This window comes from Panthera uncia (genome assembly GCF_023721935.1).
Source record: "Panthera uncia isolate 11264 chromosome B3 unlocalized genomic scaffold, Puncia_PCG_1.0 HiC_scaffold_1, whole genome shotgun sequence".
In the NCBI taxonomy this organism is placed as follows: Eukaryota; Metazoa; Chordata; class Mammalia; order Carnivora; family Felidae; genus Panthera; species Panthera uncia.
Window position 1 is genome coordinate 11,269,118 of NW_026057582.1, and position 16,211 is coordinate 11,285,328.

At 51.9% G+C, this 16,211-nt stretch overlaps 1 protein-coding gene across 1 annotated transcript in view; it reads right to left on the minus strand.

Moving 5' to 3' along the window:
- RIN3 (Ras and Rab interactor 3) overlaps positions 1-343 on the minus strand; it is a 123,008-nt gene extending 122,665 nt beyond the window's left edge. Inside the window, exon 1 of the mRNA XM_049612278.1 lies at positions 269-343. The gene's annotated coding sequence lies outside the window, so the exon portion shown is untranslated. The remainder of the gene's footprint in view (positions 1-268) is intronic.
- Positions 344-16,211: the final 15,868 nt, after the last annotated feature.

Here is a 16,211-nt window from a genome sequence, read left to right on the forward strand (position 1 = left end):
TCAGGAAGAGGCTGGCCTTGGTGGTCAAGGGGTTTTTGTCAAAAGCCTCTCGCCGGCGGCGGGCGGCCCGGAGCCCCCCTGGGGCACGCGGAAGCCCGGCGGCCGCGCCCCTCCCCCCTCCCCGCCCCCCCCCCCCCGGGGCCGGGCCGGGGGGGGGGGGGGGGGGGGCCCCGGGCCCCGGGGGCGGCGGCCCGGCCGCCGGGAGCTGCCTCCGCGGGCAGGGGCTGCGGCCCGGGCGGCTCCCGAGAGCGCCGCGAGGGAAACTTACAGCAAAGTCTCCCACACGGCGAAGAGTCGCGTGGGAAGAAGGAAGGCGCTCCCGGCTCCTGCGGACCGGCAGGTGGGGAACTCGGGCCGGGCTCGCCAGACAGGGAGGCGCAGCCTTGCCTCCCGCCCCAAGGAGCCCGAGACTCGCCCAGGGGCAGCCCCGGACCAGAGGCAGGTGGCCTCTTGGATGCCTCCGCTAACGGTGAGCTCACTACTCCACAAGGTGGTCTGTTCATCCACGGGCACGTGATTCACTTATCCTGGGGACCACCCCTAGGTGGGATCGGAGTGGGAAAGCCAGTGAGCTCACACAAATAACCACAGCCACAGCAACTCCCGTGGGACCAGGAGGCCTCTCTTCTCTAAGCGCCGGCAGCACTCAACACTGCCTCCTGAGCCCAAACTGCCCTCAGGGCATTTCACGTGACTGGGCACGACTGGACCTTGCAAGGCCACCTCAGTCTAACGCAGGGTTTCTCGGCCTTGGCACCACTGACATTTGGGACCAGGCAATTCTTTGTCGTGGGGGCGGCCCTGCATATCGTAGGATGTCTGGCGAGCATCTCTGACCTCTGTGCACTAGATACCTGGAGCATCACCCATCCCCTGTAACAACCCCAAACGTCTCCAGCCTTTGCCAGATAGATGTCCCCCCGTTGAGACCCATGGGTCTAATGCCTTCATTTTATAGATAAGGAAAACTGAGACATAAAGAGAGGAGGAGACTCACCCGAGGCCACCCAGCAAGTTGGGCGCAGGCAGGACTGAGACCCGGGGCTCTGGTACAAGCATCGCGAGGCGTCTTTGCCCTCCATGCCTCTGCCCTGCCACTCCCCTCACAACCCTCCTCCCCGCCTTTCATGACATTTCCACCAAATCAGCCTGGCAGAAACTAGAGAGGAAAGAATCCCCATCCCTAAATAGAAGTGCGTGCAGCCTCCTGGTGGGGACGTAACGTGGTGCAGCCACTTGGGAAAACGGTCTGACAGTTCCTCCAAAGGTGAGACCTGGAGTCACCACATGACCCTGCGGTGCCACCCCCCACGTGGGTATCCAGAGAAATGAACACACGTGTTCGCACAGATGCTTGTACATGAATGTTCATCGCGGTATTGGCCATATCAGTGAAAAAGTGGAAACAGTCCAAACGTCTATCAACTGATGAGTGGATAAACAAAATGTGGTACGTCCATACAGTGGCATAATGTGAGGCCATAACAAGGAATGGCGTACTGATACAGGCTTCAACATGCATGAACTTGGCAAAGAGCTCAACGGAAGAAAGCCAGTTACAGAGGATCACATGCTGTAGGATCCCATTTACATAAAATGTCCGGAATGGGCAAATCCATATAGAAAGAGAGTTAAATTGGTGGTTGCTAGAGGCTGGGGGGAAGGGAGCACGGGGAATGACTGCTAGTGGCTCCGGGATTTTTTTTTAGGGGGGTGGATGGTGAAGAAAATGGTCTGATATTGACTGTGAGGATGTTGCACAACTTTGTGGTCAAACTAAAAACCTTTGAACTACACTTTACGTGGGTGAATTGTATGGTACGTGAATTCTATCTCAATTAAACTGTTATTTTGTTGTAAAACTGCCGTGTCCAAGAGGCTACGCTGACTCCTCCGGCCATATCACTTCCTCCTCTGTCTGCATCCCTCCAGGCTCCCTCATTAGATCATAGCCAAGCTCCCACTCACCTTTCCTCTCCTCCGGAGGCTCAACCGTCTGCTCCCTGGACCAGAATCTTTTCTACGTCTCCCTGGATAGGACTGTAGCTCCTGTCTGAACGCATGAGCTTTGAGGATAGACTTGTGTTCATGTCCAGCCCCAGGACCTTCCAGCGGGGGTAGCCCCAGGAACATCACTTCCTGGTGCCTCAACTTGCTGGGCTGTAATAGTGATGAGTGTAAGCGGGCACCTGCCCCAGGTGGCATTATTAGTCTCTTGTTGCTGGAACCAGCCTGTTGGCCTCCCTGGCCCCCAGGAAAGAGGTCTATCCGACTGTCATATCTACAACGATCCCTCAGGCCCTACCATGCTGATGCCGACTGTGACTAACCCCCCACTTCCCCCCCACCCCCGCCCCAAATAAAGGTTTCCTTCAGCTTCCTAGGCTGCGGCTGAGAAACAGGACAAGCCCCTCGAAGCCTGGGTTCCATGGGACCAGCCCCAAGGTTCTCACCACATCCCGACAGAAGCCTCCATGAGGCCTGTTGCTCACCTGCTCCGTGAAGACCGAATTCCTCAGGTAGACACCAGACGAGGTCCACCCTGCCCCTGTTGCTGGTAACTGACCAAAAAGGAAGTTGCCGAGATTCCAGAAATCCAAGCAGCTTCTCTTAGTGGTGGCCTCTGACAAGTTGGCCCTGAGTGTCCTTCCTGGGTCCCTGTTTGACTCGCTCAAGCCCTCACACACCCCACTCCTCTCCCCGGACAGATCTCAGGACACCTGCTGGGGGAGTGAGCATCTGCTGCTGTTTGGGCCCGCAGGTTCCTTCCCCCTGCCCCTAGCCTCTGTTTCTTTGTTAATACTGGTACCGGGGCACCTGGTTTCCCTTTAAGGAGCTACTCCTCCCGCTGGGTTCAGGTGGAGATGACAACTACCCCCAACTGACCGGGAACACATATTCTAGTCTAGCCAATCAGAGCCCTACACTTAACTGGGCACAGTGATTGGCTGGTTCACGGATCAACACGTGACCCAATTGGGCCAATAAGATCCTTCCCTGGGACTTTTCGTTGGCACTGTTCAGGAAAGCCAGCAGTCTTCCCCCCCACCTCAAGCTGGCTAAGCTGGGAAAGTATGAACTTGGGGTAGCACAATAGCTCTCTGAGCCAGCATGTGGTAAAATGTACTCAGGAAGAAAGCCAAGATGGAAAAAAGCAGTGCAAGGAGAGATGGGGCCCTAGTGTCACCTGTGAGGTCTAGATTCTGATGTGTCTACAGCCAGCTGCACCATTCGACCTGTCCGTTACAAGAATGAATACAGTCCTTTTTCTTTTCCTTTTTTAAAAACTCAAATACAATTGGAGTCGGGCTTCTGTTAGTCGTCACCAGGGAGTCCAGGCTCTCCATGATTGCAGCCCCTTCTCTGTCTTCACTTCTTGCTGGGCCTGGAGGACGTCCAGTTGTGGCGGGGCTATGGGAATAAACAGATAAACACTTCAACTTATTACCCCAAAATATAAGAGGCTGGTTTGCATCTCTGGGGTCCTCATGGGCAGCTCTCACCTCCACCAGCTCCTCAGCCTCCTCCTCCCTCCACGCAGCTGAGGGCAAACAGACTCAGTCCTGAGGAGCACCCTGGGACTTTTCAGGGAAAGGTCACCCCCAGGAGGTCAACTTTAAGCCTTGCTGGAGTTTCTGGGGACGATTAGCCAAGAAAAAAAGTCTCACGGCACAGTCTTGCTTTTTAAAACTTCCCCAAACCTTTCTCTGAGTTAGATAAGAGACATTAAGGAAATAGAGTGTGTTCTTTCCCCAGATATTTTCCTTCTATCTAGAGTAGTCGTTGAGAGCAGGGGCTTGAGTCGGGCTGCCAGGGTTCAAATCCCAGCTTTGTCACTTAGTGGCTGTGTAACCTCAGGCAAACGACTTTGCCTCTCTGTGCTTCAGCTTCCTCATCTGTGAGATGGGATAATAACAGTGCCTACCTCACAGGGTTGCTGCGAGTGTTGCATGAGCTCATGTAGGTAAGGGGCTTAGAACAGAGCCTGGCATATAGTAAGTACTCAGTAAGTATTAGCTATTATTTGTACCATGACTAAGGTCTTTAATGTATCAGTCAGATCTCACAGCAAACAAATGGCACATCTGATTAGGATAATTTGAAGAGGGTTTTGGTTTTATTTTTATTTTTGAGAGAGAGAGAGAGTGAGAGAGCCGGGGAGGGACAGAGAGAGAGGGGGACAGGATCCGAAGCAGTCTCTGCACTGACAGCAGAGAACCCGATGTGGGGCTCGAACTCACGAAGCATGAGATCATGACCTGAGCCAAAGTCGGATGCTTAACCAACTGAGCCACCCAGGCGCCCCTTGAGGAGGGTTTAATAAATTTGTAGGTGGGGAAATGCAAGAGAGAGCGCTGTCAACCTCAGATCCGTTACCTTCCTCAGCCCAAAGATGGGGAGAAGGGGTAGTTTCCAGACCCAGAAGCAGAGAGTCCTGTCCTCCCCTTGCCAGGGGAGTGGAGCAGGGTCCCTCAGTCTAGGAACACAGCCAGCTCACAGTGACCCTGAGGGAGGCAGCCAGGAAAAGAAATGCTCTGAGTCTTTTCCCTCCCGCCAATCTGCAGCGAGGGTGTCCCCAAGTTGCCCAAGCCTGCTGGAAGCCAGAGGGCTTGGGAGCCCCTCGGTCGGTCCCTGTGGGTGAGGAGTCCCTATGGATCAGCCTGCTGGAGTGCGGAGAAGGGCTGGGGGCAGGGGCGGGGGCGGGAGGGCAAAGCTGGGGAATCAGACACACTGGCTCAAATCCCCCTCAGTCTCTGGCCGGGAAGCCTGGCAAATCAGTCAAGGCAGCAGACATGTGAGGGAGGCCGTCTGGATTCTCCAGACCAGCCCATCTGCCGGCTAAATCCACGCAGTGACCTCTGTCACTGTTCCGTGGAACAGGAGGATCACTAGGCCAGACCTGCCTGAACTCCCGGCTGGTAAATTGGTGACATATAATAAAATGGTTGCTATTTGGGATATTTTATTTTGCAAAAATAGATACAGGAAACAGCTCTTTCTGTGGCTTTTTCCATTGTTGGGCCCCCAATAAGCCCCCTCGTCTTCATTCCCTGTTACTTTAGAGAAATCTTAAAAGACGTGGCGGGCAGTGGGGCACCTGGGAGGCTCAGTTGGTTAAGCCTCTGACTCTTGATTTCGCCTCAGGTCATGATCTCTCGGTTGGTGACATCGAGCCCCACATCGGGTTCTGTGCTGGCAGCGTGGAGCCTGCTTGGGATTCTCTTTCTCCCTTGCCCTCCGCCCTCCCTCCGCCCCTGCAAAATAAATAAACTTTAAAAAATTAAAAAATAAAAGTGGGAGGAAAACCACTTTATTATTGCAAAATCAATCTGTATCCTCAGGGGTCAGCCAGGAAAAAAATGTCTGCACCGGCTGCATAGGGGCTGAGGTGGCCTGGGAACTAGACTCTGGGGAAAGCAACAGCGTCTTCTCAGTTCTTGTGACGTCTGCTCAGCAGGAATGAGGGCTGGGCGTACAAGGCCTTACAACTAAAAAAAAGCAAATCCTGGAAATCTGGAATTTTATAGGACTGTTTCAGATTTCTAGAGTACCGTACTGGCTAAAGAAACACTTCTGAGGGCCCAGGCACCCCCGGGGGCTGGTTTGAGATCTTACTTCTGTCTTCTCTGAGGCTCTATCTGTCCGCAAGGTGCATCTGACACTGGCGTGGGTGTGCCTCGTGAAACCCAGGGGGCACTCGGGGATTCCCCAGGTTCTGGAAAGGACAGAGCCCTGACAGACATATTCTGCGCGTCTCATCGGAGACCACGCAGGCTGTCTCGGGCACTGGTCTCCGCAGAGAGAGGATGTTCACGAGACACCCCCAAAAGTTTTTAAAGCAGCCCTCGGCCTGGATTATGGAGGCAGCAGATTCTCGTCTGCTCTCCCACTCCCACTTGGCCAACACCATTCATCCCTGAGGCAGGAACTAGAGGCTCTGAAGATCTGCCTCAGGGAACTCCTCTCCCCGCCAAGACGACCAGCTGCATTTGTTCATCTGACTCCAGGATCTGTCCCTGAAGCCTGTCTGTTCCCAACCGAGGTGACCTCTTAGCCTGCACTCGTTACATATTTCTAGACACTCTAATATTCTCATGCTTCAATTATCCTTAGTGTGAGTACAGGCTCCTTAGGAGCGGGGAATACACCTCCTTCTAAATTCTTTTCTACACCCCACCCAGCAATAACCAGTGGAGAACTCTGTGAACAGTAAACACTTAAGAAGCTCTTATTGGCTAAATAAAAACAATTTGTTACCAAGGAGGAAAGCTGCTCCATTTCGGAGTTCTGTGCCATTGTGAGGATTATCTCTGCTTTGTGCTGTCCGAAGATGAGCTAAAACTGGGGCCAGGAATATCCTCAGTTCATACAGTGACACCAGTGAGGTACTGGGAGCTCATGGAAGTCCTGTGCTGAGGACTTTTTAGGTTCGTGAATGAGCCAAGCCACAGGAAGATGCTCTTGGGTTTAAGTGACAGAAAGCTCTGAATCTAAGTGGATTGAGTACAAAGGAAATGGATTGTCTCTTACAACTTGAAGCCCAGAGACAGGAAGTGCATCAGGTATCTATTGCTGTGTAACAAATTACCCCCAAGGTTAGTGGCTTAAAACAACACAAATTTGCTATCTCACAGACTCTGTGAGTGTGTGGGGGGGGAGGTCTTGGCAAAATTTTGATGGTTGCCTCTGCTTCAGGGTCCCTCACAAGGCTGCACTCAAGTTGTTGGCCTGGGCTGGGGTCTCATCTGAAGGCTCGACTAGGGAAGGGTCTGCTTCCAAACTCAGATGGCTGTTGGCAGGATTTAGTTCCTTCAGGGGACCCAGTTTCTTGCTGGCTGTTGGCTGGAGGCCATCTTCAGTGCCCTGTGGCATTGAACATGGCCTTTGATTCATCAAAGTGTGAAGCTGAGAAGGCAACAGGGAGAGTATGATGGAAATCACAGCTTTACAGAGCCTAATCGTGGAACTGACATCCCATCATTCTGGTCCTATTCTTTTTTTTTTTTTTTAAGTTTTAAAATTTATTTTGAGAGAGAGAGAGAGAGAGAGAGAGCAGGGGAGGGGCAGATAGAGAGGGAGAGAGAGAGAATCCCAAGCAGGCTCTGTGCTGTCAGGAGGATCCCAGAGCTTGATCTCACAAACTATGAGACCATGACCTGAGCCAAAGTCAAGAGTCAGGAGCTTAACCGACTGAGCCACTTAGGTGCCCCTGGACCTATTCTATTAGAAAGTCACAGGTCCTGTCTACACTCAAAGGCAGGGGATTAAATAAAGGTGTGGAGACCAGAAGGCAGGGATCATCAAGGCCATTTTAGAAGATAAGTAAAGAGTCAGGGACTCAATGGTGCCATCAGTCACTCTTTTGGTCCCTTTCTCTGCTTTGCCCTCCTTGGCACTGACTCCATCCTTGGGCTAGTTCTCGTAAGCTTCCAAGAGAGCTGTTCATGGCAGTGAGGGTCATGCTCTCTAGGTCCATCCTGCAGGAAAGGGGAAAAGCCTCTCTCCAAAGCCTAGGACAGAAGTCCATGTAGTGTGATTGGCCATATTAAGCCACATACCTGCCCCAGTCACCCGGAGAATGTCATGCCATGGTGGCTTATGTTACTTAGGGCCCATACTTGGTCCTCGGCTTGGAAGTGATCTTCCCCCAGATCATGGTGGGGTGGGGTTGAGACCCAATCAAAGCTAAGGTTCTGCTGGGAAGGAAGGAGAGAATAGGTATTGGGTAGATAATCAACAGTGTCCACTACATTTGTATGGAAATGACCAGAAAAACAAGACCATGCATGAGAAAAGATTTGGAGTTGATTGATATATTCATTATTTTGACTGTGGTGGTTATTTCATGGATATTTACATATATATAAACATTGGGGTGCCTGGGTGGCTCAGTCGGTTAAGCATCCGACCTCGCCTCAGGTCATGATCTCACGGTTCATGAGTTTGAGCCCCGCGTTGGGCTCTGTGCTGACAGCTCAAAGCCTGGACCCTGCTTCAGATTATATGTCTCCCTCTCTCTCTGCCCCTCCCCAACTCGCATTCTGTCTCTCTCGTCAAAAATAAATAAACATTAAAAAAAAATTAAACATCAAATTGTATACTTTAATATGCACAACTCTTGTATGTCAATTATACTTCAAAAAAGGCTGTTTTAAAAAGCATGTCGTATCTTTAGTCATTATGTTATGAAAAACACAAAAAAATCAAGCAAATATTCTTCCAGTTTTCAAAAACTACTGTTTGATTCTGCAGAGAATTTATTCATGTCATTGATGAAGGAGTAAATTCTGAGTTATGCCTTTGTTGATTTGCTTTGGTTGAACACGTTAGTGTAGACAAAATGTGATAATCTATAGCATTCCTATAGTTCAATCGGTTGCAATCATAGGTGTGTTAGAGGTACAAGAGTTTGGCAGCCCTTCGTGAAAACATTTGGTGAGAATCAATTGCATGTGTGGAATTTATAGTAGAGGATTATATAGTTTATTATGTAAGGAAACAAGGCCACAAGTTATAGGTAGAGTTCAAGTTGCTCTAACAATATGGTTTCTAAAGATTCGGCACGTGGGAGTCATTTTTCAGGATCATCTTCTTTGCCCCCTTCTCCCCCCAGTGAAGGATGGCCAGGGAGGCACAGAGGAGGAGGTGGCCCTTGGCAGGCCTGAAAGGACTCAGCCCTTCACATGGGTGCAGGCAGTGGGGGGGCAGCTGGCTCGGGAGAGACTCACTCGCCTTGTTAACATGGCCCTCTCGGCAGCACCTGGAGTGAGGGACTGGAAAGCCTTGGAAACAGTGACTTCTGGGAAACAAATCCATTTTTGACAAGAGGCCAGATGACTGAACATTAGCAGCTCATCAGATCTGAGTTGGCTCATCTGACCAGAAGGCAAGCCAGGAGGCCCGAGGCTCTTCTCTGGGAACTCCTACTGTGTGCCAGGTACTGTGACCCTACGTGTCAAGGTGGGGAGACAGCTCTGAGGGCAAGGACTTATAACTTCTGCCCCCCTCCCCTGGGAATTCTTCGTAGTCTGGTACGCAGTCTTTAACCATGTGTGATTCATTCATGTGTGCCCAGATTAGGGGTTCAGGATGGTTAAATAAATGAGATAAAACCTGTGTACAGAGTATATTACCTACCCACTGATGTATAAAATATTACCCCAAATGTAACAGCTTTAAGCACAGTAAACACTTTTTTTTTTTTTAATAATCTTACCATTTCCATGGCTCAGGAATCCTGGAGCGGCTGAACTAGTTGGGTCTGACTCAGAATCTCTCATGAGGTTGCAGTCAAGATGAAGGTTGGCAGCCATTTTGTACTATGAGGCTATATGCCTCACGTAGGAAGATAGGACAAAAACAGAGAAGGAGGCTGGGTCGCCGCCACCATGGAGTGCCACACCAGTCTGGACTGAACACCTTTGTCTTTTTCTATGTGACAGAGAATAAAATCCTATCCTGTTCAAGTCACTGTTCTTTGGCATTCTTCTGGAGTAGGATTTCAACAGGTAGAAATAAGGGAAGGGCACCTTTGGGGAGGAACGTGACTGTGTGAGTAAAGGGTTGGAGGTAGGACCCTATTTACCTCTCAAGATAGGGATGAGGGAAAAATTAATTACTGCCTAAGAAAGCGTAAGTGCCCATCTTTGAGGGGTGCCATATTGATAACGACTAATCCTCCTTGTTCGTTTTTTTGTCTCGAAGGTAACGACTGTATCTAACACTTCTTTGTATAGCAGGCTTGGCAAAAAAGATGTTCCTTAACTACTTGGTGGTCATGCCGTGATTTATTTCTATCTCACTTCTCCCTTTAGGGGATACTCACTTCCTCTGAAAATCAAGTGTGGTGTCCTCAAACCTTCCTGGTGAGAAAAGCCAGGCAGGTTTGTTTAAAATCATGGGGTGGCAACAGGCTGGTCAGTTTGATCCCGAGGAATCTGCAGATCCCGAGGCTCTGCAATGCCTTCCACCTTGTGCCCTGCCCCTGACAGGGGTGCCAAGAGGTGTGTGTTTGGGGAATTTTGGGGTTCAGTTCAGCTGCTACTAATTAATGCTGCCTCAGGCAAGTCGATGTTGGGGAAAGGAAGGAGCAGCACCCACGCTTCCCAGGAGTCTCGTCTGCAGATGTCTCAGATCCTGACACTGTGGGCTGTGGTCCTCACAGGGATCTTGGTCTAGGGCAGGGCAGGCTACGTGAGTCGTGGGACCCACTGTCACATGAAAATGTGTGACCCCGTGCTCAAAAAGTATTGCAGATTCCAAGGCAGCAACAGCAGAACATGAAACCAGGCACGAGAGCCTTCTACCGGTGGGGCTTTCTAAGCATGGGCTCCGTGACTGCACGGGTGACCTGGGGTGACCAATATCTCAGTTTGTCGCAGCCCGATGGGTTTCCCAGGACACGGGACTTTCAGGGCTACCCTGGACAGTCCCCACTTGGTCCCAGCACTCTACCTGGCTCAGCATCACAGGGAGCCTCCCCGGATCTCCTCAGCCGAATCCCCAGCCCAGAGGTCCGGGTCAGTCCCGCTTGGAGCTCCGCAGGAATGCTCTGGGTCCTGCACCGGGAAGCAGCCTCTCTGCCTGCCTGACAGTTCAGCCCACCCTGGACTCTGCCGGCTGGCCCCGCTGGCTCCTCCCAGAGGCCCCAAGGGCAGAGTGTGGCAAGCTTTTTTATCTGGCAAGCTTTAAAGAAAAACTGATTCGTGACCCTTGCTAAAGAAGGAGGCTAAAGAACAAGGAAGGTTATCGCCTTGGGGGCAGGGACCCCTGCAGTGGGAGAGAGAGATTGGGCTCGAATCCTCAGACAGCAAGGAAACATGGGGGTTTCTATCCAAGGAGCAGGGTGGGGTCCGTGGATGGAAAATTACTGAGAGGAAACATCAGGGGTACAGGGATTCTGGCTAAATGTCAGGGGTACGATGGATTGTGGGTTCTTGCCGAAGGCGGGCCAGGGTGGTCGGCGTCCCCTGGGGTTAGTGGGGGACAAGGAGCCAGATCGCAAGTCGAGGGTGACCAGTGTGGAGGATTGGGGCTTCTGTCTAGACCGACTTAGCAGGATTGCTCCTGAAAGTGGACAGGGTGGGGACCAACATGGAGGCCCAGAGGTCATGGGCCTCGTGGAGAAGAGAGATCAGAGGAGCCTGACCAAAGCTTGGCCAGAGAGGGGCTGTCTCAAAAGCCCTTGGCCCTCTTTGTTCGCCATGGCTCTTTTTTTTTTTTTTTAATGTTTATTTATTTGTTTTGGGGGAGATAGAAAGCTAGTGGGGGAGGGGCAGAGAGAGAAGGAGACAGAGAGAGAATCCCAAGCAAGCTCCTCACCATCTGCGCAGAGTCCGATGCGGGGCTTAAACTCACAAACTATGAGATCGTGACCTGAGCCGAAACCAAGAGTCGGACGCTTAACCGACCGAGCCACCCAGGCGCCCCCGTTGCCCACAGCTTTTATCTTGGGTGCTCTCCCTCCCAGCGCAGAGATCCCCAAGAAGGCAGCCTGAGACCCGCCCACCACACCCCCCTCTCCATCTCCTTCTTTTCCTGCCGCTCCTGGGTCCCAGGGCTGAGTCTCAAGGCAGACAGGGGGTCTCCTCTCTGTGGGAGAAACTGTCATTCCTGCCCCGCAGGCTTGGTTCTTGATGTCCTACCTGAACTCCCCCAAATCCTCACCACTCCTAAGCCCATGTTCCCCCTTCAAGAGGTCAAGTGCGTGCTCTCCCTCGCCCTGCTGGAGAGAGAGCAGTGGGGAGCAGCTCTGGACGAGCAAGGTGTCTGTTTCGCCCACACCAGTGCTGCCTGTCTCGGGTGTTCGCCAGACTGGAGGCACTGGGTGTGGGGTCGGATCCCTTATCTCACACAATGGGCCGCAGAGCCCTGTGTGATAGGCTTTACGACCCTCGTTTTGCAGAGGAGGGAGTGTTGTCTGAGAGGCTAAGTCACTTAGCCAATGTGGGTCCCACAGGCTTCCTGGACTCCAACCTGCTCCTCCCCAGGGCTTCCTGTGGGGAAGCTGGTAGCCCTCCTCTCCGGACCTTCTCCTTTACCTCTATAATCAGTTCCTGGGTCCCGTTGGCGACGGCACCAAACAGAAGCCCACCAGTCACTCGGTGAGCATCGAGCACCTGCGCTTAGCCAGCCTCCCCTCTCCGCCAGTGTCCTCACCTCTTTTCTGGGTTTTGGACTCCTGGCCGATCGCTCTGTTCTAGCCCGGCCACCGCGCCCGGGGCCCAGCGCTTCTCCATCTGCAGTCCGAGAGATCATTCGGACACTGGAAGGCAAAGCGGCCACTGTCCTGTTTGGCAGCCTTCAGTGGCTCCCCACTGCCTGACCCCCAGGGGCCCTGGCAGCCTCGGCCTCCCTCCATGTCCCCCTCCTCGTCCCACTCATAATCTCTGCACGAGCGTCCCGTGGCCACTGTAACGAATTACCCAACGTTAGTGGCTTCAAACACCTCAGTTGTATTAACCTGCAGTCCCGGAGGTCAGAAATCCAAAATGGGTCTCAGTGGACTAAAATCAAGGTACCAGCAGCCCGTTTTCCTTCTGGGGACCCCAGGGGAGAATGTTTCCTGCCTTTCTAGCTTCTGGAGGCTGCTGAAAATCCCTGGATCGTGGCCCCACATCCCCCTGGCCTCTGCTTCTATCATCACATCCCCGCTTCCCTCTGACACCTGGCATCCTTCTGATGAGGATCCTTGTGAATAAATACATCAGGGCGACTGGGACAATCCAGGAGAGTCTCCCATCTCAGAACCCTTAACTTCACCCCATCTGCAAAGTCCGCTTTGTCCCATAAGGTGCCACATTCACAGGTTCCGGGCATCTGGGACATGCGCTTCTTTCGGGGGCCATTGTTCTGCCTCCCACAGGCCCCATAAGTTTCCCAGCTGGAATCCCTTGGGGATATCTGAATATCCCCATGTCATATTTTTCCTTTACGCATTGCCTCTTTTTAAATCCGAACGACTTGACTTCTGCATGGCTCCTGTCTTCTGCGTCAGCTGCTTGCCATCACCCCTCCTCACTCCCCTTGTCCACTGAGCTTCAGCTGGGGTCAGTGTCTGCCCTGTCAGTACGACTGGGTGCCCTTTCTCCAGGCTCCTGCCTCTGAGCGCACTCCTCCCGAGAACTTGGGGACTCCCTGAACCGGTTGGAAGTGGGCCTTCCATCTCTGCAACCAGCAGTTGGCTTGATGGTTGGCACAGAGCAGGCCTATCAAATAAATCAGGGGGTGACAAAATGTGCTCTTTTTTAGCTTCAAGGGCCCATCTGAGAGAGGTAGTTTAGACATCCCCGAATTGGTGCCCTTCTATAGTTGGCGGGGGCCATGGGTGAGTATATATCAAGTTGAAACTCTTCTAGAAAATTCCAGATGCGTACTTGCTAAAGAATAATCAAAGCAGTCTCACCAGCGACAGATAATAAGAAACCAGAGGCAGGTGATTCGTTCTGGGCTAGAGGTCTAGGAAGGCCTTGAAGGCAGAAGGGCAGGTTCGTGCAGGACAAGGGGTGGGGGACCTCTTTCAAGCAGAGGAAACAGCATGAGGACAGGCAAAGAGGGAGGTGACGATGGTTGATGGTCGCGGAGGGTCTAATGTGGCCCATTGAGGCAACTGGGAGTCGCTCAATGTTTCCAAGCAGGAGAAGAACAAATCGATTCCTGCTTTAGAAGATCCCTCTGCACTCTTTCGAGTGTTTGGCTGTGTCGACTAAAGCTGCTGTGAACACTTGTCCACGTTAAAAAATTGGATTATTTTTGGTCACCCTGACTTTGAGGCACTTGGGAGGCTGAAGAGTCCAACAGGAGGTTAGGCGTGCAGGTAAGGGGGCACCTGGGGCGCTCAGTCAGTTAAGTGTCCGACTCTTGATTTTGGCTCAGGTCAGGATCTCCCGGTTTGTGAGTTGAAGCCCTGTGTTGGGTTCCGTGCTCACAGTGTGGAGCCTGCTTGGGATTCTCTCTCACTCTCTCTCTGCCCCTCCCTTGCTCATGCACTCTCTCAAAATAAATAAATAAACTTAAAAAACAGGAAGTGCAGGGGCCCCCAGAGGGACTAAGCCTCTTGGGGCTGGTGCTTTGGGGGACGGTTGTGAAGGTTCCTATCATTGCTGCATCTAGAGAGGCTGAGCCGGACCAGTGGTTCTTGATGTTGGTTGCACATTAGAATCACCCCTGAGGTGGCTCAGCTGGTGAGCGTCCGACTTTGGCTCAGGTCATGGTCTCACAGTTAGTGAGTTCGAGCCCTGTATTGGGCTCTGTGCTGACAGCTCAGAGCCCGGAGCCTGCTTCCGATTCTGTGACTCCCTCTCTCTCTGCCCCTCCCCTGCTCACACTCTGTCTCATTCTCTGTCTCAAAAATAAACATTAAAAAAAATAAAAAAAGAAAAGAAAGAAAACCATGGTGCCCAGGCCAACCTGGTCACCTCTGGGGTGGGGCTCAGGGAAGCTGTGTGTGTCAAAGCTCCCAAGATAACTCTGATGGGCAGCCAGGATTGAGAACCATCGGACAGAAGAAAGACACTCCAGGATGGTATGCAGACGAACACTTTCATTTAAGGGGCAGGTAGAAGGGAAGCCAGGAGACGGAATAAAGCCAGGCAGGAATAAAGAAGTGGGGCCCAGAGGAGTGAGTTTGCTTATTAGAGAGGATAAAAATCCACAGTATTAAAACCTGCAGAAAGATTAGGAGAATGACAGGCCAGGGGTATCGTGGTCTGATGACACATGCAGGGCAGAGGGTGGGACACGAGACCTCAGAGGCAGCGAGTGTAAGCAGAGTTTCAGAAGACAGTGCCTTTCGTGGGGACAGAGGGAGGTCAGAATCCACTCCTCCCCTCTGCGCTGCCTGGTGGACTCCGGCCCGCACAGGCCCATTCAGTGGACTATCAGACCACCTGTACCAGGACCGTGGCGAACTTGGAATCGCCTGGAGCAACTTCTAGCAACATCCAAAGCAAGTTGACAGAGCCTGAGGTGTGAAATCAACTAGGAGGTGAGCCCCCGGGAGGCGATAGATTCAGCCAAACGCCTGCTACCTTTTCTCGTGTGGGCAGCTGTGGGCAGTGGAAGGAAACAGCTTCTCAGCCAGCTCAGTGAGGAGCGGAGTTCCTGTGCACAGCGAGCTTGCTCTCTCTACCCCATTTCCCCATCTGTGGCATGGAGACCATACCTGCCCTGTGTTTCACTGGCTTTGTAAGTCACAAAGCACCAGACGGACTGAGGGATGCTGGGATGCTCAGAACCAAGAGCATGTGGCTTGGGCTCTGGTCGTTAACTTGCGGTTTGTGAGTTCGAGCCCCACATCGGACTCTGTGCGGACAGTGTAGACAGCCTGCTTGGGATCCGCTCTCTCTCTCTCTCTCTCTCTCTCTCTCTCTCTGTCTCTCCCCTGTTCGTGTGTGTGCACATGCTCTCTCTCTCCACCCACCCTACCTCCCCAAAAAAGAGTGCAGGGCTGCAGGACCCACAGAGATTACTGGACTGGAATTACCAAAACTATCATGGATTGACTTTCAACAGGAAAGAGTTAAAACAAAAGGGGTTTCTGTCTGTCTTTGAAAGTAGAATTTCTACCTGTGGAAAGATTTTTAAAATATATATTTAGATTTTAACTCACTGTGGGTGCATATTTTAATAAAATACAGTAAATTACTATAGGGGCATCCGAGTGGCTCTGTTGGTTAAGCGTCCGACTCTTGGCTTCGGCTCAGGTCATGATCTCAGGTTGGTGAGTTGGAGCCCCACACTGGGCTCTGTGTTGACAGTGCAGAGCCTGCTTGGGGTTCTCTCTCTCCCTCTCTCCCTGCCCCTACCCCACTTGCACTCTCTCTCTCAAAATAAGTAAAAGAAAATTTTTAAATTACTAGAAAATGCAATGAAAAAAAAAACAGATTCAGACATAAAATTACCCATCATAGTGCCATAGATATTTATATTCTGTTTCTCTCATCTTGTTGCAGATTGGGAACAGCCTGTGAGTCTGCAGAGGTGCCCCCGTCGTACTCCGAGCAGGACTGATCTAGCTCCTCACTACTCAAAGTAGACCAGCAGCACTGGCAGCACCTGAGAACTTGCTAGAAATGTAGCATCAATGTACATCAGAAATGTAGGATGGAGTAGAAATGTCTCCATCCCATTCCTGCTGAACCAGGATCTGCTTTTTAACAAGCTGCCCAGGTGATTCACGAGCCTGTTAAAGTTTGTGGTGGCAGCTGAGG